This window comes from Ischnura elegans, chromosome 5 (genome assembly GCF_921293095.1).
Source record: "Ischnura elegans chromosome 5, ioIscEleg1.1, whole genome shotgun sequence".
Lineage (NCBI taxonomy): Eukaryota > Metazoa > Arthropoda > Insecta > Odonata > Coenagrionidae > Ischnura > Ischnura elegans.
Genome location: NC_060250.1, coordinates 105,928,264 through 105,954,541, shown reverse-complemented (window position 1 = coordinate 105,954,541; position 26,278 = coordinate 105,928,264). Strand labels below are relative to the sequence as shown.

The following is a 26,278-nucleotide window of genomic DNA, read 5'->3' as shown; positions in this document are numbered from 1 at the left end:
TAAAGCCTGACAATTACTAAAATTTTGCTTTGGGCGACGGAAAGGCAGATCGGAGCGGAAACAAGTCAGGAAGGAAAATCCCGCGCTCCATAAAAGAGAAGTAGCCATTGATTCGATCGAAAAAGTGGACAGATAATGTCCTAAAATGGAGGGAAGAAAAATGTCAAAGAAGAAGAAAGAAGGCTAGCTACCTGCTGAGGTATCCAGCCGTCTTTTGTTACATGAAAAAGCTGCATTGGAGCAAGATTCTGCGCTGCAGCGTTCTTAAAACTAATTTCAGTCATTTTTGTTGATTATTAGCTTAGAATAAATAATGTAAGCCCACAAGGCCGTTAACAACTTGTTGTGATATGTCATATGCTTATAAGACGTTGTACACAGTGATTAATAACAATTAGAATGGATAAAATTACCGTAGATACGAATTTTTTGGTGTAAGTAGCCTCTAAGTAATGTCCACGTGTAGCAACATAACGTCAGGTATCCAGCCGCATGTCTTCGTGGCATAGGGGAACGCTGGGGATTTCGACCTACACGGCAGCTCGGGGACACCAGGATTCGACATTGGAATATGAAAATTTGACATCTCAGGGCGGAATATTCCCAGTTGTCTTGACGAGTGGTCGCTTTAGCATATTGACGAATGGTATTAATAGTGATTTCCAATATTATACATGTCGCTTCTGCAAGAAAAATTTAGAAGCTACAATTCGCCCCCACTATAGAACTAATTCCAAATAAATACTCAAGGACACCATTCTACTCTGAGAAACCTCCAGTACGGGAGAGGAAACTGGGTTTGAAACAATAGAAGACAAGGACCAGGTCAAAAACAATTATAATGCTGACGTAATTTATTTTCCTTCGACTCCACCTATGGACTCTCTCAATTCGATCGTGACGTAGGAACGAATTCCCAATCAGATGAGCATTTTTCACGCAAAAATCCAGGTATCTATTTCTCAACGCCTTTAAATGTTATGAAACACATTAGCTACTTAAGTAATAATTTCAGGATATGTGGATCACTAGTGGCGGGAGTAACAGTAGAACGAAGGAAAATTCACAATATTGTATTGTTTGCTAGTATTACAGACATAGTGGACTACTTACAATTGACTATCATATATATTTTTAATAATATCGCCATAAGCTCGGAGAAATGCACCAAAATTAATGTTAACATTGAGATATTCACAATGAAGAGTTTTTTAAAGGATATGTGAGGGTGCAATTTAGTGGGGATGCAAGACGAGGACTGTTCGGACGCGAGAAGGAAGTACATTGAAAGAGCGTGATTGCTGGTGTTATCACAGGCTGTTGAAACTCAGATGGGTAGAGAATAAAAAAAATGAAATTGTGCTATACGGGAAAAAATAAGGGCCTTATGAAGTTGTATTCAAAAATCACGAATAGAGGAAAATTAATAGGGCATATTCCACGCGGAAATCATCTAGTTAGAGCAATGATAGAAGGAATGGTTTACGCTAAAAACCATTCCAGGACGACCAAGACTGCTCTGCGTAGCACAAATCATTATCGACGTGAATTGAACCCACTAGAGACAGATGAAAAGGAAAATATCCTCTTTGTTACTATCGTAATGACATGCAGTTGCAAACAAAATGCTACGCTAACAACCTTCGAGAGAGATTTCTGACCTCGGCTTTTAAGTGCTAAATATTTCTCTAACTGGTTAGCACCACCAAAAATATAAGCTGCCGTGAACTGATTGGGCGATTGCACGTCCAATAGACGTCGTCCACGCTCAATGCAGAATGTGACGGTCACACACGATGGAGGTAGGAAAAGTGATTACTATGATTGCCGCTATCCCGAAAATCATATCGTTTGAAAGAAATTATCTCAGCCGCCACTGAAAGTATAATCGCGTGGTCCACGCAGCATCTCGAATGTGTACATTACAAACTTAGCACGCGTGGAGTTCCTAGGTAGAGTCACGCACCGAGAGGTAGTCGTCTTCTCCATAGCATCTAATTCTTTCCCCCCACCGTGTCGTGAGTGCTAATGGGAGCGAGTGGGCGTCAGGGAATTTGGGCGGGCCCACTCCGGAGGGATGTCAGGGGTAGGGCGACACCTTCGCACCGCTATCCACTAACGCGCCGCAGGAGCCAAAGAGAGTGACACTTGTAAGAGCAGGATATCCGGACGATATTAAGCGGTGGCGTACGTAGGTGACCCAACCAACAGCGCTTTAATGCAGGAACACCAAAGGAGAGTCAATTTTAACCACCACGATAAGGTTTGAAATAAGTATCGAATCACAATGCCCGATTATTGAATAAACGAGAGTTGAAACATTGATGTAAGATGAAAATGAAATTCGAATAGCATTAGAGGCATGGAATTAGTACCATAAATTCGCATAAATGAGAAAAATAACGCTATATAACAATTCTTGTGGAATATTTGAAGAAATAATGACGCTCGGTGATAAGCGTCGTCGCTCATGATGTTTCGCCCTAAGTACTTATTAACTGTGTTCGCAATGTGCCTGTATTTTGATTTATGAAGTACGGTACGTGTCTTCGGTCCCAATGTTCTTCGTGGGTAATAGCCCTGGACAACTTAATTAAAATTTGTGTTAATATGATTTGTGAAGTAATAGTACGTGCCACAGCTATCGATTTTTTTCGTGAGTACTTTTCCCGGACAAGTGTGTTAGTAATTTGTGTACTGATTTGATTTTAAATATACCAAGTAAAGATGATTACAAATGATACTGCAAGTGGATAAGAAGATATCAGGCATTAAAAAACAGGTCAAGTAGGTATGATGGCCTGATACGGTAGCGATGACTGTTTCTCGGATTATTTTTTTATATTCACAGTATTACCCCCATCATAAAATTCAGTATAATTTTGTTACGCATACCACCGACAAAGAAATTTCGTGCAAACATTATTTCCGTTTCGAGGAATATTGACTCACATTAGACTGCTCATGCATCACTCGCTGTAAAGCTATTCGTGGCCTGCGCAAAATGACTTTTCCCACAAAATAAGGGGAATGGAAGACGCCTGTTTTCAATTGCTCAAACAATTTAAACCTTGTTCCTAGTCTCCGAATTTCGTACCGTGTGTCACGTGCTTGCATCTTTTGTCGAGATATGGCCTCGCAGCCATGGCACATGTGTCTGGCAGGAGGTGTCGAGTGCAAAGGAGAGGAAGGAAATTAATTTTATATTAGGGAGAGCATTCGGCTACCGACCGTGGAAACTTAGTTAAAATTTCGGGTGAAGTCGTTGATATAAATAAATAATATCCTCGAAGTGCGCAGCGGCCTATGGAACGGAATTGGTGTCTCCTGCCTCGTATGTGAAACATTCGCATAAATGCCCATGGCCTAGTACGGGGTGAGCTGCACCCCCACCTATCCATGCAAAATTCGAATCTTTGAGTGAAAGAATGCAATTTGGTGACGGGCGAATTATACTAGTCGTGTCTATTTCTTGAATCGCGCAGATTGTTGGCGTTCAAATCTTTTTACCCACGCTTTTGCTGTCAACTGCTTCCATCGGGTAAATTCTATAATTTAAACTATCGTTGAAGAGTTAGATATTAAAGCACTTTCGTCAATTTATTAAAATCGTCGAAAGTTGAATCGATTTAGTAAATTTAAGGGCGTCAGTAACGCTTTTAATATTATAAACGGCAGATTAACAGCTATTCCTCGGCGATTGTGTGACCAATGTTTATTGTAATTGTTTTCACACCCCTTCTTTCGGAAGAGTAAGCGACCCTGTGAATTGTTTTTTTTTCGCTCAGGATCATTCGTGTGCTAGTTTTTAACAGAAATTTTTGACGGAATTAGCGCAATGAAGCTAAATTATGCATGCGTAAAAGGTCTTTAGCTAGGAAGGATTGCTAGCTAGTGACTCAGCTAAACCTGTAACTAAATGTTCAAGCCATTTCGCATTGCACAACTAATTATGTTATTGGTATGTCATCGTGGAATATACCCTAAAATTCCTCTGGTTAGAAAAATAGGCACTTGACATTCACAAAAATTGAACAAATCAAGCATCTCGTTCGCCGTTATTAATTTCTCGCGGTAGGCCAAAGGGCGACGGGGCCTCCCTTCCCACTTTATTCATCTTGAACGGGCGCCAGAGCATGTGCGATAATCTTTTATCGTGAACTTTTCTACTGCTGACGGAGTGACATCATGGCTGGATGCTGAATGACCTCATGGTGAGGAGAGTTGGACTTTCACGCAAAAACACTCGGGTGTGGAAGTGGCTTCGTTGCCAGCTACTCGTGGAGAGCGCCGAGATTTTTGGCGTTCTCGCGGTCGCGTCGCGGAGCCGCGGGAGGCACGTTGGAATTTGGCGGGAAGGAATCAAGGAAGGGGGGATGCAGAGGGGGTCGGTTTATGGGAGGGGAAAGTGTTTGTATCGGATGGAGAAAGGAAGGAAGAAGGCTAGACGATACTGTGGCGTTTGGAATATTGAAGGAAATGGGGCGAGTTATTGGCACTATAGTGCGTGCGACAGAGAATTAATACGAAAAACTAAATGATGTCACGGAAAAAATATTCATTGAAATAAATAATAGATAAATCCGAAGATTCCATCGTGATGGAGCGGAATTTTTCCACAGTGGGATAAATACTTGCAATTTTCCATGATTACATTTATATGTTATGATCCACGATTATTTTAATATCCTATGATCCACGCAAATAGTGGAAACTCCGAGTATTTGGTAAGGAGACAAAAAAAAACACACTAAAAATCAAGTTAAGGATGAATGGCAATATTTGGTGGAACTGTGTACCAGCAAACATAATCACAGATACACTAACACTGAACGTTCAACAAAATTTTCTCAAAGGTTCGTTTGAGAATGACATAGTGTATTGTGTCGAAACCTGCGTCAAACCATAAAAAAATGTCGTGGAACATAAAATATTAGTGAAATATGATTTTAATGCTTTCCCGGCGAATGATGTGGGTAAACTCTTCTCGGGATTCCCACCCTGCCCTGATTCAGCCCCGACGATGATCCCCGAGATGTAGCTTGAAACGTTGGCCATAATGGAAAAAATAACCCGCTGGGAATCCCGAGAAGAGTTAACCCACACACAATACTAGTGTTTCTGTGATCATGCTAGAAATATTCAGCTTTCCTCAGTGAAATTTATACTCTCATTTCCCATTAAAATTACCTCTAAAAATATTTTATTCAGATGTTATCGGGGAAAACAGACTATACGTGTGTGGACTGATACTAAAGTCTCCAAATTTCCAGCCACCACACCACACTATAATGTTTGTCGTTTAGCACGCGAACAAGAGACGCGCCAGCACCCCCGAAATGCCTCCCCAAATACTCCCCCTCCCGCGCCCCACGACGGCGTGTTGCGTCTGTCTCTTAGTCACACCGTGAAAATAGTCACCGACCTCTCGCCGAACGGTTTCTCTCGCGCGGAAAAGAGACGCGACAGATAGCGGAATACAAGTGGAAGCGCCAAATTTTCCCGGACCGCAATAACGCGATAAGCGGTTTTAAATTAACTTGCTTTAAAAAATGATTTTTTTAGCCCTTTTGTTGCATAATGGGAAACATATATTTAACCATAGACTAAAAAACTTCAAATCGCTTTAATTTTTGAGTTGATCTCAATATTTCACGATTAAATTAATCCATGCCAATATATCTTTCATTACAGTAAACTTTTGTGATTTAAAAAAATAGCAGCAAAAATGATTTCAAAACAATCATTACAATTTTCCCCTATCTTTGTGCATTTTCGGCGAACATTCCTTATCAACCACATGAACCTTGAAATAATGTGCCGATTAACTTTAAAACCCATAATTTTTGATAGCTTAATACATTTTTCCGCACAGAATCGAAATGCTGATATTTTATATACTGAAATCGACAAGTTTATATGGCGTTACTGGCAGTGTTTTATTCATTCCATGTTAACCATCAAAAAAAGGACCTACCTTATACGTACGAAGCGGTTCTTTCCCACTTCGATCCGCCGCTCACCGAAGGCCAAAGTTAAGTATTTGGGCCTTTGAGGAGGCCCTGGATAAGGGAGATGAGCACATGGCTGAAATGGGGAGGGATAAAGATATCCACTACCGCGTTCCCCCTCCCCGTTTCGCCCAGGGCTCTTCGCGTGGATTACGGAAACCTCGGCGTTTACGCAGACCGTCTCTTGACCCTCCCCCATCGCAGACCCAAATCCCCAGACGACCCCGATCGCGTCGAAGAGACCGCGGTCAAGGAAGACACCGGCCCCTTTATCGGGAGGCTGAGAGTCAAGGAGTCTCCACCCATACTCCCTTCTCTTCAGCCTCCAGAGCAGGAGCCACGTGCGTTAGTGTCTCCCATTGCGACCCAAACACAATCGATTCACATCACTCTCGCCAAGTCGCATACACTTAATCCTCATTAACTGCTAATTAACAAGTAGTAACTCAGCTCATCATGACCAAAGCCGATAAGCTATACAAATATTCCTTCAAAATTCTATTCGTGCAACTACCCCGAAATGGATTTTAGAGGGTTTCCGAGAGTTTTGCGACTGTCAATAGCGCTATTTTTTGCTACATACGTACGACTTAGATTTAAAAATAAGTTGAACCTTGCTCAACAACTAGCTACGGCGATTCTAGTAACGTTTACTTAATACGATGTAAATCAGCAATTCAGACATGTATTGAGGAATGTTAATTTCTGTTTCCGGACAGTCATCTCATTGACAAGAGTTACAAGTATTTGGTATTCACATACTTAAAAACGGCATTTTGGAGTCAAAAACGATTTAAAAGGAGAACAAAGACCCTGAGCAGAGTACAAAGACTTCAACTTTTCTATATATTAGTTCAGACATGTCTACATGGTATAGACTGTCTTCGTTAAATTAATTATACATGTTCTGTATAACCATGATTTGCTCTTAATTTGTTTCCTAACTTGACAGTGAAGTGTGAACAGAGTTAAAAATATCTAGGGCATTCACGCAAAAGGGTTCTAACATTTTTTCGTACATGTATAACTTTCTTTAGACAATTGGTCCATAACCAATCAACGCTAAGTACTCCTCTGGGGTCTTTAAAATTCTGCAAAAACTTGCTCATACAGTCTGCGATGAAATGGGGAAACAACGATTTTCATTTGCATTAATCGAGGCTGAAAATTATATTTCATTGCATATTCCATGTGTGAGGGACCTTACTTCTCCAAAAGATGGTGGTCACAGTATCATAAAGAAGGAAGGCAACATTAGCAGAAGAATTATCTTGCAATGAATGTACAAATACGTTTACACAAAAATAGACAGGGACTTTTAACAGACAGAGACGTAAGTTTTCCGCGAGTGGATTTCATAAGCCCTAGCGCGATTCGTTCGAGTTCCATTTGTTTTCCCACACCAACACGCCATAGTTACCCACTATATTCCACTCATTTAGTTTGCATTAATGTCCAAGAAAGGATACAAAAACTACCAAGAGCATTTTCATTCACATCACTTAAGAATGCATCTTGGAAAGACTCCAATAAAATTTGATATGAAATGTACCAGTTTGCGAATTGAATGAGAAGAGAACGGTCTTTTTAATACATCGACCACAGTTTGGTTCGATATGATTTCTGATAGCCATTTTCAAGTTTTTGTACCTCCTTCCGTGAGGTCGACATGGACTATAAATAGGAGAGGGCTGCACTTACTGGATCCGGAACTTCATCTCACGAGTTGGAAGCTCCAACCATTAACACTCCATGCGCCAGCTAATTGTGCCACACTCCCTTTGTACTTCATAGATGACTGCGACTGTACCTTCTAATGATAGCAGCAATTACTTTTCCATTTAAGTTCACATTCAAGGATGAGATACAACGTTAATGGAGGCAGAACGGCTTCTTGTCCATCAAAAATCATTATTCCTCTTAACTTATAATTACTCCAGCACTCATCCACTATCATAATTAAAACTTTTTAGTTCAGTAAAAATTTAAATCCATTCATAAATGAAACTATAAAGCATTTAAATCCTTTGAAATTTTCAAATCTATATTTGTTTTAAGCACTCAAATATTCATGAATTTTCTCGTAAACATTCATTAAAAAGTTTTCACTAATATCTCCAATAAAAAATGAAACATAAATTTGAAAACACCGGAAAAAAAGACAAAAGTTTATTTCGCATTAATTTATTTTAAGGGTAAACAGTTAGGGAGCGAGATTTGACGCAGTGTGGGCGTTTGCGGTAGCAAACTTTCTGAGGCATGTTGATAAGCATAGTGGATCTATTTCACACAAAAAACCTGCGACTCCCGCATGCGATATCTCGCCAGCCCTAGTCCCAATCATAGACCACGATTTAAACTTTTAAAGCGACGACATTGATGGATTTAACTGGAGGAAATACTCAATATTATTAAAGAATAAAAAGAACTTTGTTTGCGAAAAAGAGCAACTAGCTTCCGGATCGCGGGCCAAATTGTAAACTACATAATTATGAATTATTATTAATAGTAAGATTTTTTCCACAAATCTTGATGCAATTAGAGCAAACATCGGAGTTAAAAAATCAAATAAAAAATACCACACATTTCAGAAATTCCTGCCGTCAATTTTAGGGCGCAAACTTTGCACCCAGCCCACCCTTCCTCCCCACCCGGACTGAACTCATGAGCCCCGAAAGCAGAGAGTAAGGGAAGGCTGAGGGGGCCTTTGTGGGTCCTCCGACTAGACCCCTCCCCCCGGGCCTAACCCCTTATGACGACGGAAGAGGGACTCACTCAAAACCCTGATGGAGAGAAAGGCCGAGAGTGTTTATGCCCTCAAAGATTGGAGTGGTCGGCGGAGTGCACGACCTTTCCTCATCTCCCCTTTGTACTCGGGAGGCCACCTCTCGCCCAGGGGCAAAATTCGGGGGTGGGCATGCGGTGGAGGGGGACAAAGCAAGGGGCAAGATGGGGGGAGACGATGAAGGAATCTCTTGGAACCCACACAATGAAAGCCGACGGCGAAAGTCAGGGTACGCGCCCCTTTACTTTCCCCACAGGACCCCCGCAGACGAGACCACACTGGACCCAGTCGTGAGCACAGAAACTCGGTTTAAAACCTTCAAGAGACCTAATTGATATATTCTGGTCTTACTTAGTGGACATAATCGATTTTCATGCTATTGGAAAGATTTTTATGGCACCCACCACATAATTATTTTTTACATTGCACATCGCGTTTCACCACTCCGTGGTATAATCAAGTGTAGGTACTGCATGGAAAGGTGGACCCTCCAGTGACAAAATTCATAGATTTTGGCCATACTGAGTGGAAATGCTTAAAATTTATGCTGAATGGTTTCGCAACTATGAAATATTCATGTAGTTCACAATGTATTAGAGTTGAAACTCGATGTGCAAAGCTGAATAAAAATATTGTTTCAAAAACATTGTTCTTTTCATTCAACGTGAACTTCAATAAACAGCTTGGATACTGCTTTATTAACAGATATTTTTAAAATAATTGCGGACAATCCAAACAGCCGAGTATCCTCTAGTAAAATGTAATTATTTAATCACAATCAAATATATCCTTCCGTTAAAGGTTACAATCAACTGGCTAAGATATATTTACATGCAACTGGACTCACCAATTTTAGTGATCAACTCTGGCTTACCCGATTCCAACCCTGAATTTACACCTTCAATTCGGAATATGACTTACTCGGCTATAACTCTTGATAATACCCATGAATTATTTCCTTTCCATTCCAATTCCTCGTTTACCCAAAATTATTCCCTCTATCAAAGTTTCCAGCATATCCTCGCCGATTAATACACAACGTACCTGGTGGAAAATCAAAACTCAACCCCACACACATTGATGGAAATCAATCAACGTTTCGACAAATTTCAATAATGGTCCGATTGAGACCTTCCGATATGAATCGCTGATGAAAATTTGACTACACACTGAATGCACAATATTTTCGGGGCAAAGCTCAGCTCAAATATAAGCGTGGGAAATGTATTGTTCTTTTAGCGTTCATCATGAATTGCGGCCTACACAGCAGTATATTAGGGTGTTGCTTATTTTTTATTTTTTCTCGGATTTTTGATTTCTACCTCTTAAAATATACTATGGGGTGCAGCATGGATATCCTAAAAATTTCAACTCAATTGTTTAACATTTAGAGGTCGCTCAAAGAGCATAAATGCAATAACATTAAATTTCCCGATTTTTTAAAATAACATCATTTTCAGGGGTAACACACAATTTTGTAGAACTTAAGGAACAAAATTAGCTCCATTTTAACGTCCGCTCAACAGTTTTCCAGGAATACAATACTTTTCCGCGAGCTACATCCGCGCGTCACACCCCTGACGGCGAGCTGATCGCTCGCAGGCCGCATCACGGTCGACTGATAGATCCTGCGCCTCTCACTCAACATCCACAGAGGAAAATAATGTAGAGAGATCAGGACTCAAATATTGGTATTTATAGTTTTACATCGGATCAATACGATCTTTCCCCATTTATAATTACTCTACCATATTGCTTCTAAGGCTTTATGGGTATTCACGAGTAGAACGCCCGTTATGAAATCACTATTAATAATTTAATGCTGGAAACCTCGGAACCTATAGACGTTTCGATCCCTACTTCAGGTAAGGGCAGAAAAAATAAGAAATAATCTAAATTGGCAGATTTTTAGAGTGTTTAGGACAAATAAAGGGACGAACATAATTACGAATCCAATCTGAATGAATTTCCAGGTCTAAAATAAATAAAACAAGTTTTTTCTGTCATAAATACAATCGAATGAAATTAATCGAATAGTTAAATATAGTCTAATTGGTATTGGAGTAAATAATTGGGTATTGGATAAAATAAAACAACGAGGGCTATTTACTTTCGTTTTCATAGATTTAAACGGTAACATACACAACCACAAACGTTTGAAGCTTTGCCTTGAAAAAAAAACCATCATGAAGAGTGAAGAAAATCGCACTTGCATTCGTGTGAATATACCCACTGATGATCTAGTTTTCTGCAACAGTTCCGCCGAAGTGCTTGCAATACCAAACCAGGCCCATGCTAAAAATAGGTGTTATTGTTAGAGAGAGCCAGATAAATACTCATAAGGTATGGAACCTATAACTGGATATTTACCGCGTGGGTATAGCCGTCTAAAAAGCTCACATAAGGATAATAATGACTTTATGAGCACTATATTAAGGTGTAGTTTCTAAATTTTAAGTTACACATTATCACTAAGGGTTCATATTGACCATATATTGTCTCCTAAGAAATTTGATGATTCTGTTTTGAAATGACATCGTCCTCATTCAGGAGTCATTCGCATTCACTACAAATTTCCCATTCAGGTAACCCACAACACCTCACTCATAGCCGCTTAAGAAGTAGGTCTAATGACATTTATGATTATCGTGCGAGTTATAAGTAACCGGATATTTTCCATTCATATTTTGCATCAAAATTCATATGCCGCGTCGCGCTGATTGATTCAATCGGCTGAAATTCCACAGGAAATTTTTTATTCCGATAAATAGTGTACCTGGCCATTTATAAGACGCACAAATAAATAGTGTGAATGTCACTATCCAAAGCATTACGAAGAGATTAATCTGACATTCACGCATAGACTGAGCCTCAACAGGTATATTTTCCGTGATTGATATTAACTCGCCTCAATTCTAAGTGATTTTTTTTCCAAAAAAATGTGAATTTAAAAAGGATGAAGTCAAATTTCACAGAGCATATCAGAATTGAAGACGAAAACCTTGTAATCTTAACCTTACTCAACTCAGAATATAACAATCATGACCTCAACTTTAACACCCTTTCCCATAACAAGAGGGGGGCAACATTACCTTCATTACTTATTCCCCAATTCATCCACCATATTGATTGCTTCTCGTATACACGTTACAATCTATTATAACTTTCGAGAACTTTGACCTAAAATCAAATTGGCTTCGTGAGCAATAATTACGAGTCAAAATTCCACAAAACGATAAACAATAGTATTTGAATAACTAATAGACAATTCATACATCAACATCTAACAGACAACATCTTCGAAAATGTGGAAAAAAATTACTTTTAGTGTACACTCTAATCAATCGATTAACAACCGAGTGCGCATTCGAGTACTATAATGACCATTATAAACGCGAGTTTGAAGAGAAAGCCTAGTTGCTAATGGATAGGTCTGCACTTTGAAGAAAGCCAAGAGTCGAATACTGTCATCGGCAGTTATGATGCATCATAATTTCTCACCAATTTTATACTCCCGATTAGCACATACTTTAGATCTGACAATACACTCCTAAATAAAACTTAGATGCACATAATAAAGAATTTCGGCATCGCCACTATTACGATAGTGGACGATTCACCGCGTTTATCTACATTTCAATCATCGTGTACATTATTTAACCCTTCATTAGTTACATTATCTTGGCCTAATTGCCACTGGATGATAACTTATTATTCCACTGACTTTCACAACATCTGTGAAACTACCAAAGTTAACTATGATACAGCAGGTGAATTTTAGCTCATAAATGCTAAACACCAAGATGGGGTTTACCCCAAAAAGCACAAAAAGGATTCCATTCCCAAATTAGAAATAAATTAATAGTACAAATGGATATAAACAAAGGTCATGGCGGTTATTGGCAGTGCGATCAATGAACCAGCACAACTGTGCCAGAAAGAACCAGTCACTAAAATCATGAGAGAAAACCCCGAGGGGAAGTAAAACTAAGCCGAAAAATACGAAGATGCAACTGAACAGACTTTTCGTAACCTGTGCAATTTATTCACGGACACTTTCAGAACAATTAAAGACACCCCATGCGTAATTTTGCGAAGTGAAACTTGAAATGGGAATAAAATATGATAATGCTAATTTTTATTAAAACGTTGCATACGCCTTAGAGTTATGTTTCCACGAAAATTCAATTGTATGAATAAATATTACACCCGACGTTAAATCGTGTCAGTCGTAGAAATAATTCATACGCATCTCGATACGCATAGCAGAGCATAACATAAAAAGCCTCAGTATACAATCGAATTTCCCACTACATGTGGGAACAAAGCGGGGAGAAATAACTTTGGGCTGATAAATTGGGTAATTAGAAGTTGTAAATGAACTGGTATCATATATGACATGGACACCAAACGATAACTGGACATGAAATACACCAATCTTTTCAACATTCCATTAAACCATCCTTTCACCAAGGCGGAATTTCAGGGAACAAAACTAACTACATTTTGTGAGCCAATTGGGTTAAGCGCTCGTCCGCTGACCGAAGGTTCCCACGTTCAAGCATCGGTTTAGGGACACTCCCCTAACAGGACAGCGAATCCTCGAGGTGACACGGTAAGAAACTGCCCGCATACCCTGATATGCGAAATTCACACGTCGATGGCATGCTCTACAGGCCTGCCCTCATCTATCCAAACCAACCAACGGATAGAACCACTAAGCGAAAGGGTGATCCACATATTACTATGGTCATTGGTGAGATAAAAACAGCCTCCCGAGATTAGGAAGTGGAGAGGGAAACACATGATGATTAAATGAATAAAGGAGACAAAGATGCATATCGAGACGAGGGGTGCCGGATGATTGCTGTGATGAGGAGGAGATGACATAATTCGAGGCAAATGGCAGCAAGCGAAAGGGGAAATCGAGGAGGGAGGGGCGGGCATGGGTTGACTCGTTTTCCAGACCACTCGTCCGCGACTGCGATCAGTCATCGCTCAATTTGAGCCGTCATTTTTTTGCGGGGCAACGGACGATCCGAATTAGGCTCCCTTAACCACACTGGGTCATCCGGGTCGCCCAAACTACCTGGGGTATTGATTGCCGAGGGATTCAACTTCGGCTTTCGGCTTAAAACGGCCGCGGAAAAATCAAGGCCCTCTCAACATTTCCTTTTAACTCATCATGAGGTCGGTAGGACGAGCGTTCATGCCCGCAAAAAAATCGGATAGCACTCTCTGAGTACCTTTGATTGGATGGATCAAGCTCAGCACTCTTCATGAATTTCGAAGAGATGCGTTGCACTCCATTGGGATTTCTCCACCTCAGAGAATCGTTACGAAATTATTGCCCATTAAAAAATAACTCAGAAGGCACAATGAGAGGCATCATTCTGTAATAATAATCCCATCAACTGACACTGACTCAATTCTGCTCACAAAGTATTCGCAATCAATTATAGCAAGGAATAAATCAATTGTAACACGCTGACGGAAATACAATTTACGCTAGTTGTAGAAAATTTATAACCCACCTATTTATTTCAAGGACTGCTTCCTTATTCAAATGCTGTTTCTCTTATGCCAATACGTGTTTATATTTTTTTCTGACATCCAACACATTCCAATAGGATTTTCCTCATTCCGAAGCAATATTATGGCTATTCGGTATTCATTAGAACTATTTATTGCCATTTTTTCACTGAAGGTAACAATAAGTGATAAGAAATGAACCGTAATTAGTTAGAACAATTTTATTTATATAAAAACAGAAAATAAGAACATTTTAGCCAACATCATTGAGAAAACTATAAGTTGAAACGGCAAAATTAAAATGAAATATAGCAAATATTTCTGAACCTCCGATTTTGAACAAGTATGCACACTTGTAAAGGTGAAAAAGTACGATGATTTTAGAAGTATAATGGAATTTTACATCCAAATTAAAATAATGCTTTTATCCTTGGAATACTTTCCAAGAGTAATTCCGTAAAATATTAGCTAACACAATAAGATGAATTGCAGACCGATGAGGCAGATGGACCTGAGAGGAAAAGGACTTACGCTAAATCAATTTCGAACACTCTGGACCAAAGATCAGACCATATAAACAAATTTTATTCATTCCCGTTACTAATTTTATCCCACGAGGCACATCGGAATGACACTTTTCACGGAGTTAAATCGTTTGATCGTAAAAGCCACCCGCTGTTTCTAGATTCCCTTTCAAAAGGAAAAAGCATTACGTCAACGATTTCGTAATGTACAGTTATCTGAAACATTTAATAAGACCATGATATTTTAAGTACACAAAGTTATTAAACGAGACATTTTCGTCGTCGGCAATGATAGCAACAGTCAAGGTCATCCAACGCCGAGCAAAAACAAACTAAGGCAAAGAGGGAACAAAAATGAGAAGAAGAATTTTATTCGTTTTGAGGCACCTCTATCCGAGCATACCTAACTGTAAATGCAACGATCTTATCAGGCTGATAAATATTTCCAAAAAAGAACAGATATGTATTTTCTCATAAAAAAACCTCTACCTATTTAATCCTAGACTGCTGGAGTGTGTGAATGGCCAAATCAGAGGCGCACCACGGAGGGAAGAGGGTTTCTAATCATTAATTGGCAAGTCACAGCCACAAAGGTAGCAGCAATTTAGTCGGTAAATCTGATATGGCTGCTTGTAGAATGCATGCATGTTATAACAAAAATGGCCGACTAAAACATTCAAAATTCACTGGATGAAATCACGCATTGGTAATAAAAATCGCTAATGTTTCTTAGCAAAAGATCACCCAAACGGCGCGCCGCTCCTCCCATTTAAAATCTACTGGATGAGCCACTCGACTAAATGAATACTCACCAACATTTGAACTGAAGTAAGCAGAGAATGAAAGAATATCATCAAGGGCGTAGCCGGTGAATTTGGCTGTCAAGCTATGGAACCACCCTAAAACCACCCGAACTCCAAAGACTTCTAGGGGTGCCCCCACTGCAACAGGGGTTGTTTTCCCGCGGATTATTTTTTTTTAATTTAACCTTCCCAGAACTTTAATTAAGGCTACTTTCCGATAAAAATTTTGTATAGTACTGTAAGGGTTTGTCAGCGCTAGGTGAAGCATGGCCACCACAATTTCTATTCGTCAAATTTTTCCATGGAGCCAAGAGCCTTCTGAGGGTGCCGGCCCCCTGCAATTCCCAAAGCTACGCCCATAGTCGTCAGCCATTTTTATACAAAAACGTATCGTAACAAAATAAAAAATAAACTCTTGTAATGTCTGTGCCCCTAAAGAAAAGTGTCTTCAGCCAAACATTGATATCCTCCGAAAGAAATAGAAAAGGCAATCAAATAAAAGAGTAAGAACCGAGCAGTAAGCTCAAAGAACAATTTACCAAATTGAAAGTCTCTAAAATATGTTCTATAAGTAAACTCAATATAAAAACTATTTTCACTGGATGAAATATCTAATAATTAAGGTCAATTTACGTGCAAGACGACATAAAATGTAAACTCGTCAACCCGGCCAGCTTCCAATCCCACTAGTAATGCGCTCTTGTTCGGCATAAATAATAACATTCATTTATCAATGAACCTTGCTCTCTCATACGATCCAAATTCAGTCGTAATTTTTAATACTCTCAAATACGTAAAATGATGCAAACAAATGTAGGTACTCTTGGTGACAAAACATTAAATTCTCCTTCAAGTCGAGTATCTTCGTAACGGTTGAAAGTGAAAGTGCAAGCTTTGACTAGAGCTTTTTAGAGTTTGATGTGAAAATGTGATAAAAGTGTTTCATTTAATTCCCATTAATTAAACTCATACGCTCTCTTTGACACTCGAATCAAAGGAAACGAATAACAGATAAGCTTAGAAATATTACAAACCTAAAACCAATCTAAATGAGGCAATCATATCGTTTCCTAAATTCTAGACATTCGTAGATTTGTATTTTACCATTCAGTACAGGAAAAAAGTAAAAGATTATTTCCAGTCACTTATGATACCTATAACATTTATGAAACCCCAACAGGAGAGAATGCAATAAGTAAAAACTACAACTGTCGTAGATAAACACCATTGATTCAGTAAAAGTGATGTGATATTTTAATGCTGTCTCTCCTTCACATACCCGCCAAATTATTCCGCCTCACAAGTAAACTACTAAACTAGGACAATTTTTCCACACCAAAAAATTATCGCGGATGCATGAAAAATTCGGGATAAATTTGACAGTATAAGTTCAAATACAAATTTAACATACCATTAGGTAACAAATCACTCGAAGTACATACTGTTGACTACTCATTACAAATTAGATTGCACATTACATGGAATTCGAAACTTCGTGTCTTTTCCTGGAAATTATTAAATATAGCATTGCAAATTTTATTTTGGCGGGAGTATGATATCCACTTAAATTAGCTTCTAAAGAATACATATTTTATGGCAAGAATAAAATAGGACACTAATGAACATGACATCCGTCAGTACACCCCGTTCTATGATAAAGATGTGAAAATTTAGATCGCTTTACTCTTGCCTTTCCTGTGTAAACCAGTCAAAATACACTGACAACCATCAAAACTAAAATCCAAGCGAAAGAACAAAGCGGTCCGAGAGCAGAACCATTAGGAATGACACATGAGACCGACAATTTCCCAGAGTTGACAACAAATGAATCCGACATATTCCCCACTTGTAGTGATTTCCTTAAAAGGCGGCGACCCCAATTTCTTCAGGCACGACTAACAAAAAAGCCTTTCTTCTTGACCTGTACTAGATCTACTTCTCTGTGATTCACACAGATACTTCACAGAGGCTGTAACCCCGGTATGGTTTCATTCATTGCTTACAGAAATGAGGATGGGAATACAAATCAAATCAGAATCAAAAATAGTTATTATGAATGCCGAAATAGACCCATCAGCATGATTGGTCAAACAGAATCAAATTAGAGGCATCAGTGGTATAGCTTATAAATGTAAGAATAGGTAACCACGCTCACGAAATAAGAAATGAAAAGTAGCCTAACGATCTTAAATACGCTAATAGCACCTCGTTAGTCACTTTTGCTTTCGATCAAGGCCAAGGCGGGCCAAGATTCACCCCAAGCGTTATTACTCTTGGTATAGCCGCAATTGTGAATAAAAAATTTCAGGCGCTTCAGATGTTGAAATAATTTTGCACGGCCTTATATCCCATTATGCAGAAGTCCCCGAACTAAGATAGGCAGGATAAGTTCTTGACGAAATACTCAACTGACCAAGCCGAGGCGCTGAACATATTTCCAGTTTCGAAAGCATAATGAATACAAGATTCGATGCGGAAAAATTTCTTTTGAGAAATTCTCATTTGACATGCTTCGAGGGGCAGTGAGGGAATGGACCCGTTCCGACCGCCCGCATCACCTCTTGAAGTCTCCCGAGGTGGGGAGGGAGGAAAAAAGTGAAACTATTTGATCCTCATCGCTGGACCCCCATGGGTGCGGAGGAATGGGTACGGACGGACGCTATGGAAGTGGGGCAGTGGGGTGCCAGGGAGGTAAACAACACAAACCCGAAGGGTTCCTGGTAGGCTCGACCGTTTCAAAACACGCACGACAACATGTGAATGCTAAATTATATTTATTCCACAAAACATCGGAGAGGGTCATATAATCTTCCCAAACCCAATGCAAAAGTACTAATATTGAATCGCATTTTCCCCCAACTGACGGAAGTTTGAGAGTAAATCACTTTTTCCTTTGCTACGCGCGAGGAGGCTGTTTCCGACTACGTTATGAAGCTACTTCCGACATGATGAGTTACAACTTTCTTGCGTAGGTTTCCGCGACGGTGCTCATTATGACTGCAAATACCGGGTTCTCCAGCAACGTTTTTAGTTTACGACTGACTCATCATATACGACAACCGCGGCTGGATAACCCGGAATTTGGCATTCAGCAAGTTTCACCTTTGTTGAGGAGGAATGGGCAAGTTCCGACCTGCCGGTACACCTTTTGAGGTCCCGTAGAGAGACGTGGAATAAAAGTGAAAAAAAGGAGAGGGGAAAAAAGTGAAACCATTTGACCCTCGATACTCGCCCATCGCTGAACCTACCCGCGACCCCTCATGAGTGCGGGAGGATGGGTAAGGACGGACGCTCGTGGGGAGCAGAGCAATGAGTACACTGTGAAGCCGCGTGAGGTGAGAGCGGTTACGGGAAGGCTCTTCGCCAGGGATGCCAAGGTGGGTCATGGGTGAGGGGAGACGGGGAGAGGGGGGGTCCGAGAAAGGAGGTACGCACGAGGGATGAGCATGTCCCCAGTAATATTGATCCGGGACTGACTCCCGCTCACTCCGCACCCCTCCTCCCCCTCTCTTCCTCGGGGAGAACGGGCCAGCCCCCGCGACTCCTATCCCGCCACCGTCACCTACATCCTCCTGCACGTGAGCGGGTCTCGCGGCCCTTGATTGACTCCGATGACGAATCTTGAGGAAAGTGATGGCGGAGGCTTTGCGGGTGGTGCTTGGCCCCCTTTTCGTCCCCCGTTCATAAACCCACCCCGCCACATGCCCCCCTTTTATGGTCCGCTCCCCGACCAACCCACCTCCCCTAACGCCATCTGCACAGCTGATCGCGGTACACATATTCACCCCCTTACAGACAACCGGCACCGAGAAAAATGAGAGGCGGGACCTTAGAAACTACGAAGGAATCGTGAATATTTGTGGAAAATGACTAACAATCACTGTTCTCACCGACGCCCCACAACACGGGAGCAGGGAAACGTGACAACACGATCGAATGGTGAGACGAGAGACTTAGCGCGTAGCACTCACTACGGCATAAAAACACAAGCGCTTGCAAATTGCTCAAAAAATCAAAAATACTTTTTTTTCAACTCGCTAGCTCTACATTTGACAATGATAACATACGTCGATCCCCTCAGAACCGAGGGGAAATTTTTTCACTTCACTTCCTAGCAGCGAGATCATAAAAATGTTCTAATCACCCATCCAACGTTTGAAATGAAAAAGAATTCGGAAAAAAATGTACTCACCAAATTGCAGACGAGTGGGATTCCTAATACAGTCACTAATCACACAGTTATCAGACGAATTCCAATGGAGAACACACGAAATACTCCTGTAGGTAAGCACACAAACCACTGGGGAAGTTATCTTACGAGGCAGGATCTCGATTAATGCACGAGGCGATCACATTTTTATCATAACCTGGGAACAAAATGAGACTTTCCTTCAGTCAACAATACAAATTTAAAGCTGACAGCTGCTAATCCGTAAAACACGCAAGTAAGCAGGGATTGCATTATCGCACATTGATTCATTTCATGCCCCGTAAACGATAATATTTCAAGGATTATGATTAAAAATATGAAACAGAAGCCTTAAGCTTGTACAACAGACGTTAAACATCCTTAAATGCCGTATAAACCTATTGTTTAACACCCACATGAAATGAATGCGAACATTGAAGAGGACAAGGGAAAATTACAATTTCAGGAAAACTGTAACGAGCAATAAGAAACATTCATTTTGATAGCAGGTGAAATATCTCTTAAAAAGATCACTGAACGTCAAAAATTAAATCTAATTTCATTCATCGTGCAGCCTAATGCAACATTGACAATCACCAGTGGCCAAACAACTGCAGAATGATAACATAAAACATACCGTGAGGCTTGGCACATGTATAGCATCGAAATTGAATTTTCAAAGAATACTCAGAGTGATTATAAGACACTAACCTTTGGCTAAACATGCAATTTAACCGACGTTAGCCCTCCAAAAAATTCACAGGTCTTTACCTACTACGAGCGCTGTCGCGCACAATTGAATGCTGAAAAGCGTACGATAACAGTCTACAAAATTCGTCTGCAAAGCTGCTCTGCCGCCATTCCTAAGATGCCGCTACAAATTTGAATTTCTATTAGTATTAAGTTAAGAATTATGATCGTTATTACCATTAATGAGTATCATATGTTCTTTTCCTGCTTGAATATGATGCTACGGATGGAAATAGCATCTTAGTTGGTATGTTTGCGTCACATTTGAGCATGTGCTTTTATAATTTCGCGTATTAATGCCAGCATTTGGCCTTTTTGCCGACAATTAAATATCCATTTGCCTAACCTATGCTGTATAATGCATTTATTTCTTATTTTATTGCCTATAATTCTTCTTCTTTTTATCATATTGCCTATATTCCGACGGAAAATTCGATTGTAGGTGGTAACCATACAAAACCCACACTGCCTTTACATTTTTATCTTGTGCCTTGATTTTACTTCTTAAAAATAGCATACGTAATTTAAACACTGGCAATGATTGCCAGAGAAAGTTACTTTAACTTTTAGCGGCGAATACTATATACGGTAATGGGAGCGGACGTACATTTAGTAATATTATATTGACAGGTTCATCCCATCTGTATTTTATGATTACCAGAATCTCTTTCCTTAGTATTTGCCATTACTGTTTATTACGCATCCTCCACGAGCTATAAGCATTAAATATTTAATATAAACAGTTGTACTAATGCCCCTCATTTGCATTTACTACTTATCAAATATAGCAATTTTTACAGCAAAACCCCTTCTCACTGCTTTGCAGGCTCATATTTCCCACAATATTAAAAAATATCGTAAACTTTTACTATTGAGACTAATGTCTCTCCCAATCCTTCTAAACGGTACATTATATTCGTTCAAAATTAGATAATGATGGGAGAGAAAAGAAGTTTTCTGACAACCTTAAGTTGAAAACGAAAAAGTTTTCTCAGCCGCATCATGAAGCACGATGATGTGATGAAAATAATCATTGAAATGCAGACAGATGGATGGATATAGGCTTCATATGATATAAATAAAGCAATTGATGAAGCATTCAAAGCAGAAGGGTAATGTTATTATTTGTATATTAATTATTATTATTTGGGTGGTTTCATCTCAGTAGTCCATCCCCTCCTCTTCGTGGAAAATCACTAAAATCTTCTTTCTACACTCACTATTTGTCCCACCTACAGAGAGGTGTCCACCAAAGGGGATGGTTACTGCAACCTTGGACCAAAAACAAAGTAGCTGACATAGGAGGAGACAAGGAGGCGATGATAATGTTGAAAGGAGATTCATAACAACAAGAGAGAGAATTTACTTACTTGGGAAGTACAATATAACTGGATGGAAAGTTCAAACGATATACTCAGCGGAATACTTTGAGCAAAGATAACTTTCACTAACAAAAGGCAACTTTTCTCTTCCAACTCCATGGAAGGTCCATCTTTGCTTCATTCATATTCTTTTCCAACTCCTTGATTAAAATAAATGCAAATGAGGGATACAGGGGAGCTTTTGAATCATTTAGCAACACACCACTGGCAACAAAGCATGACTATCTGAACTACCACCAATCAGAAATGCGTGCTAAGGCACGTTGCAGCCAAAACAGAGAAATAATTGAACAGTCTCATTGAGCTGCTACAAAGCACTCATATTTAAGGATAAATTCCTCATCGCTTTGTGTAATGCTCTGAGTACTCACTCTACCGGAATGAGTACCATGTCATCAATGGACTGCTGTAGTGTAAGAATGAAAAGTGTGATGTGATCCAGGTTGGCAGTGGGCAAGTTGCCTTTATACTGAAGTATAGGAAGGAGCATATCGTTCACGAACATGATCTAAATTTATTACATGTTAGTGTCACCTAGAATGATCTGCACTTGGTTTCACCTTAAAAATTGCTTTTTGTTATTTTTGAAGCATCATTTTGCAGGTATTTTTATTGTCAAATTTCCAAAAGCTGGTACCATGTAAAATTAAAGCATAATCAGATGAAGTTTCCTCATGCTTTAATTTTTTCAGTTTTAAGGAAAATTGTAGTAATAAGCAATACAAGAAACCATCCTAAAACTCAACATCACTGCCCACCCATTGGTCTTAAATTTTAATTATGAGATAAATATTTCCTTATTAGTCCTTCCTCTCATACCCAGACCCCTTCTCAAAGGTAGGCCAAATCAAAAATGGACAACTACTCCAGCACAAGTACACCTGCTGCTAATGAGCACTCTGAATCAACTGCTCACTCCCAGTGGCAGGAGAGGGACCCTACACCATAATTTCAGGAAAAATTGAGAAGATCGTAATTTGTAAGTTGACTCTTCAAAGTAAGCTTTCATGTCTCCTATTTAATAAATACGTTTAAAAATGATTATGAAAATTTAAAAGCCACTTCCTATGCATTATTGCTTTGAGGCATTGTATGCCCATTCAAAAAAACTGCAACTGGACTACACTCTGTGTTTAGCTCAGTCACAATACACTTTTCTGTGCTAGACTGTACTATGGCAGCTGGAATTTGAGAGGAATCAATCAGCTGACCAAGAGAACCCTGCACAGCATTTAGGGAAAACTATTTATATGAAAAATATTTATCGCTAAGAGAATCATCCCGAGTTCCATCTCTTAGGTAAATCACAAAAAAATGTTGAAAACTAAATTTCCAAGAGAATTTTTCCTTTGAAACAAAATCATAGCTCCCCTGGCCATTAATTTTCAAATCAGTCATATAGGTATGCTAGAAAAATATATCCAAATAAGGTAATATTTCACAACCAGAAATCACGAAATGTTTAAATTTAATTATTAGCCAAAATTGGCTCATTTTATGATGTAAGCCTGATGTTGTTCACCACCTTTGGTACAATGCACTATGCACCAACATTGAAGTGATGTTATCCTTGTATTGGCCCGACCTTCGCAACCTGTAGCCAGTGTTGGGTCTACATCTGACCAATATCTAATGAGCATAGCACTACCCAAGGAGTTAAAAAGTATTGATTCATGGTAATCCAGCAAAAGTAATCGAATTAACAGCAATAATTACTTCTCTATTTATTTTTCTCTAATCAACACTTTAACAATACTTTCAATTTACACCTTTGCAACTCTCAGTAATTGTTTATAGTCATTGAGAATCAACAATCCTGTGATCAGTTTACTCAATTTACCTATCAGCTTATCTTTTGATTCTTCTGTATCCCCCATTATCTGCTTCATTTATCTCATCCAAGGTAATTATTATTTTGCAGTTCCTTACACATGTATTTCAATGATTGTGCTCAACAAACCATCGCATTTGATCATTTCAAAATATTTTATTAGGATTTGTGATAAGCTTCGTCATAATTTATTAAGAATTTGACTAAAGGCCATTTGGTTCTCATATGTCTAATCACTTGTGAAGGCACACATTTAAGTGAATTAAAAATGATTTCCATGGCATTTGAAATTTGCTTCCCTTTCAGGAGAAATTTTTGGATTTTGATATCTCAATACAAATTAACCCATATCGAGCTACCCACAGTCTAGGCTATGGAATCCTAATCAGAGGTCAAAACTTCCTTAAGCTATACATTCATACCTTCTAAAGGTTTTGCTCAAAGCATTCCCCACAGTTCCAACTTAACTTGTCTTCCCCATCAAGGTAACGGGATTTACAGGGGTCTGATGCATTAGATATCTTCTTCAAAAATGAGGACACTGCAAAGGGATAGAAATAAACACAAAAAAGTGAGAATACTAGGAAGGCAGGGTTGATAAAAATCATGATTTTTCTCAAAAAAATCATTTTTGTGGATTTTTTTTATTTAAATCGGATTTTATTGATTTAAATGAGATTTTTATGACTCTCCATTCATCAAAAATTCAGTTATTTGCAAAACTAGCTATTTGGGCAGCATATTGGAGAATGATCGTTTGCAGAAACAATAAGAGGCAAGGTACTCTAAACTTGATACAACATTTAGTCAATCAGGGGAGAGAACTATGGAAATGCCAATGGTATCAAATTAAAAATTACGCCAGCATAATATAAAATTGCCATTGGAAGTATCAAATGTGCAATATTATGCGGTTCTAAAGCATATGAAGTTTAGAAAAATTCTGTAATTGCAACTTTGTATGGTGCCTACGCTTAGAAGTTAAATCAGAAAACAATTTTTTTTCAACGGATACACTAGTATTCTAACCAAAGCCATTTTTTTAAATTTTCATGTTACGTGCATTCCTACAGTATAATTTCTATTTAAGAGCCACCATTGTGCTGATAACTGTCGATTCACTGTATTAATTAAGAAATAAAAATCAAATTTATACACTTACAGCTTCCTTTTCTTGACTCTTTTAAATCAAACATATAGATCACATTATGATTTAAATCACCTGATTTTAAAAATAAAAATCAAGTGATTTAAATCGTGATTTAAATCATGATTTAAATCAAAACGATTTAAATCAATCAACCCTGTAGGAAGGGATAGAAATTAAACACAGAAAAATAGTAAGGTAGCAAAAGACAGCAGTATTGGCTTCGATTAATAATTTGTAGTCACTAATGTAAATTTTGCATGGCGCACAGCAACATTTCACTCATGAGTACAAATGGAACATTTAAAATGGCTCATTGTCAGAATTCTAGGAGCCAGGGGTGCCTAAATGAGAAAGAAAACCTGCTATAAGTTATGCCATTCAGACAACAATAAAAATTTTAATTAACTACATTTCATTCCAACTTTCATTTCCTTGTATAATGGTGGATGTCACGTGCGACAGATCCACAGAGAAAAAATCATTCGCCTTGACCGGGATTCGAACCCGGATCCCCCGATTTCCGGTAGAGTGCTTTAGCCAGTTAAGCTACCGAGGCATCATTCTTCCCTGTGGATATTTTTCGGACACTACCGGACAAGATGTTGATGGACTGCTGAGCATATGATGCCACAAGCGCTCGACCGGTAGTCTCCGAAAAATATCCACAGGGAAGAATGACGCCTCGGTAGCTGGCTAAAGCACTCGACCGGAAATCGGGGGATCCGGGTTCCAATCCCGGTCAAGGCGAATGATTTTTTTCTCTGTGGATCTTTCGCACGATTGTGCATTGCGGGTGACTCCCTTGAAAGTTATCACCGCGGCTAGTCCCGGTATACTTTAAACTAGTGGATGTCACCTTTGATAGTAATTTTCCTCATATAGCATGAAAAGGGATAGCCATGTTTGACTTTCATTATCCTCTAGTGCCTGCTAAGAGGGAAGAGAACAATAACAAACTTGGCATACCTTAGTCGTTATGCTTTGGCTCTTCACGCCAGGGTATTCGAAGTTAAAAAAAATACAGGAGAAGTGGTGAAAACAGGTAGAAAGATACAATGTACAGGATAGAAACTGGAGGAGTTCTACATCAACCTCAAAATGAGTAGGGCATATAAGAAAGTACTACTGAAATTATACACTGCAAAAAATGGCTCATCAGAGGCCAAGCTGAGTGTTTCACCAGGTGTAAACTGAAAGCACCAAGACAGCTGATTGGGAGTGTAACAAAGCCACCAGCCATGGAAAGCAAGTACCACAGCAATTTATCTAAGAGGAAGGCAGATGATGGAGATGGTGAAGCTGTCCTCACATGTTCCCAAGG

The 26,278-nt window shown here is 39.3% G+C and overlaps 1 long non-coding RNA gene across 1 annotated transcript in view; it reads right to left on the bottom strand.

Annotated features, from left to right (window-relative positions):
- Nucleotides 1-20,638, bottom strand: part of LOC124159865 — a 117,415-nt gene extending 96,777 nt beyond the window's left edge. The window contains exons 1-2 of the long non-coding RNA XR_006865036.1: nt 20,556-20,638; nt 19,848-20,022 (exon numbers count right to left, since the gene is read on the bottom strand). This is a non-coding gene — a long non-coding RNA (uncharacterized LOC124159865). The remainder of the gene's footprint in view (nt 1-19,847; nt 20,023-20,555) is intronic.
- Between the last annotated feature and the right edge of the window lie 5,640 nt (nt 20,639-26,278).